Source organism: Theobroma umbraticum, unplaced genomic scaffold (assembly GCF_002168275.2).
Source record: "Theobroma umbraticum cultivar Fairchild unplaced genomic scaffold, ASM216827v3 scaffold_95.0, whole genome shotgun sequence".
Classification (NCBI taxonomy): domain Eukaryota; kingdom Viridiplantae; phylum Streptophyta; class Magnoliopsida; order Malvales; family Malvaceae; genus Theobroma; species Theobroma umbraticum.
The window spans coordinates 2,362,799-2,363,105 of NW_018397257.1; the positions used below are offsets into that span (position 1 = coordinate 2,362,799).

Here is a 307-nt window from a genome sequence, read left to right on the forward strand (position 1 = left end):
AGAGCAAAGACGAATTCTCAGAATGCTCAAGACATTCAAATCATTATTGTATTGAGTAATGCTGATTTCTTGTCTTTTTTTTTCCTTGAAAGTTAATGATATTTTCCTCATTTGTCATTTAGATATATATAAATAAATCATTTTTTTTACTCTATGATGTTGCATGTTGGGAGAATAGAAATCTTATATTTTAACTTATATGCGTCATAAGGAGACTAATAAAGTATACATATGCAAGAGATTTTCAATGATCTATGAGTGTATCAAACTAATATTGTCGTAATTATAATTTAACAATATTGTTTCT

The 307-nt window shown here is 25.7% G+C and overlaps 1 pseudogene; it reads right to left on the reverse strand.

The window, feature by feature from the left end:
- LOC110412289 (feruloyl CoA ortho-hydroxylase 1-like) overlaps positions 1 to 307 on the reverse strand; it is a 7,880-nt pseudogene that overhangs the window by 5,179 nt on the left and 2,394 nt on the right.